We start from the raw sequence: 2,446 nt of genomic DNA on the forward strand, positions 1-2,446 counted from the left end.
CTCAGCGATTATGCCTCGGGAACTTTTTTGTTTGGGCGTGGTCAAAGACCATCAACTGGTTCGCGCTGGGCCAAAGAATTAACAGCCATAGACAACTGTCCTCGTCATAAATCTGTTGTCAAGAAAGATCTATTCGGTAATGTTGTACAGTGTTCATGTGAATATCATAAAGAAAAGGTAAATCTATTGCTTTTCTTTTCAACTTTGACTGTACATGAATTCTAGTCTAGATAGAGGGTTTTTCATCTCATATTCTAAATACAAATGCTATACCGGTGTATTTTTCTATTTCATAGGCCACGACTAAACCCAGTACATCTCATTCGAGCACCATCAGCTACAGTCACCTCGGCAGAAAGTGGGCAGGGGGATATAACGGTACTGGCTGATTAAATACATCCGACACTTTCAACAGAGGTATGGAAATGTTCTATAAATTATAACGATATGAAATCATTTTCCTCATAAGTCAGTAAACAGAGGTATGGAAATGTTCTATTAATTGTAATGATATGAAATATTTTCCTCAAAAGTCAGTAAAGTAAGGTTTTTTTTTCTATTTCTAAGTCCGAACAACCCTCTACTTCTACCCCTTCCTCTTAAGATGTCAAGACGGAGTATGCAAGTCGATTACCAATGGGATGGCAACAGAATATGGTGGAAGCTGACCGTGAGTGGGTGGGAAAATCACTGTTTGTAGCCAAGGGTCGCTTGAAGGATGTATTGCAATTCTGGTGGTTACCCCCTTCACGTTTACACACTGGAATGCCAGATGTCCGGATGTATTTCCAGCCTAAGTTATTCTTGTGGATGCCCCGAAAAATGCTTGGTGTAGATTTCAAGTGCCCGGTGTTTGTGAATTGTGCCGACAATTCCCTCCGTTCAAAGGGCCTCTACGACCGAGTAAGAATGGTCATGAATGTGAAAGAATTTTATTACCTTGCAGCAGAATATATGTACTGTCGAATTTGCTTAGGGCAGTACATATCGTATGACACCAGACTACTTCAACAACTAAGTGATGCAGTAAAGTCACGGTTTCCTGTTCTGCTCACTCACAAGTATGCCTGTGATCGTGCTGTTGTTTCTTTGCAGGAAATACATTCTGAAGAATGGCTTCGACAACAGCTGGTATACATTGAAGACTGCCAGAAACATAGGAAGGGTTTGAAGTCTCTCAGTATCAGCCAACATAGTTATGCTGAAGCACCAACCATGAAAGCTGTTGTTGGAGCTGTCACTATGTGAGGGGTGTTTTCAACCGGATGGAACCTTGAAGGCTATGATAACACCAACCTATGGCACCATATTGAAAATTGATTCAACCAAAAAGGTAAATTATTTCATTTATGTTGAAAGCAGTACAAAAAATGCACAGTAATTTTAAAAAGATGACTTTCCATAAACAAATGTTTGAATTTGATGTATAATTACTCTTTCAGATGTGCAAAAAACTTCAAGGAAAGGCTGCAAACAGTGCTCAATGGGCAACCAATGTGGCAACGAGAGGGGCGAAATTTTGATGTCAGTCCTGACAATTTCTGAATCTATTGATAGTTTAAGGGAGATGGCAGAGGGATTGATGTCAAGATAAGAAAATTCACAGAAAGATCTACCCAAGTGCCTCTACACAGACCGTGAATGCTGCAACCAAGATGGTCCATCCAAGTTTAAGGTACCGTACACACTTACGAAATTGTAGTTATTTAAGAAAAAAACATATTTTATATTCATCATGGCCTTAAAGCTACTTACATGATTTTTTTTTTTTTAAGGTCCTGTTTTCCAAGTGGACAGATTTAAAAATCCGTCTCGATATATGGCATTTTATGCGACGCCTTGCCCTTGGTTGCACTTCAGAGAGTCATCCTTTATATGGCACCTTCATGTCCCGGCTATCCAGCGCCATATTTGAATGGGACAAGGCAGATTTAGCTAATCTTAAGGTATGTGGAGTTAAGTAAAAACTTTCAACTGAAAAAATCAGACTGCCCCTTTAACTTGAAAATCCCTTTTTTTTCTTTTTTTTCGGAGAGAATTAGAGAGGTAAATTATAATTAACATAATTAAGAAAGAAAGATAATCGATGTAAATTCTAATCCGATGACCAGCCTTGTAGTAATCTGAAAATATATTTGAATCATTTCTTTTACGCTATAGGCATTGTCGCAGAAGAACTAGGGGTGTAAAGAAAACAACGGAGGAAATTGAATCCCTTATTTTGAGCTTGACAGGGGTAACAGATTCACTTGGTGTTGCCATTCTGAAGGAAGAGCTCAACACAATCTGGAGCAAGCAGAAAAAGCATGTTGCCTTCATACAAGATATGGAAGGTAAACTAAACATAAAAACTGAAAATCTTTTAATATCTAAACCAGTGAAATAAGTGTCAAATGCTAAATTCGTCTTAATATGTTTGCCTTCTTTATTTGTTTTCTAGGCCTCC

Source organism: Lottia gigantea, assembly GCF_000327385.1.
Source record: "Lottia gigantea unplaced genomic scaffold LOTGIsca_8, whole genome shotgun sequence".
Taxonomy (NCBI): domain Eukaryota; kingdom Metazoa; phylum Mollusca; class Gastropoda; family Lottiidae; genus Lottia; species Lottia gigantea.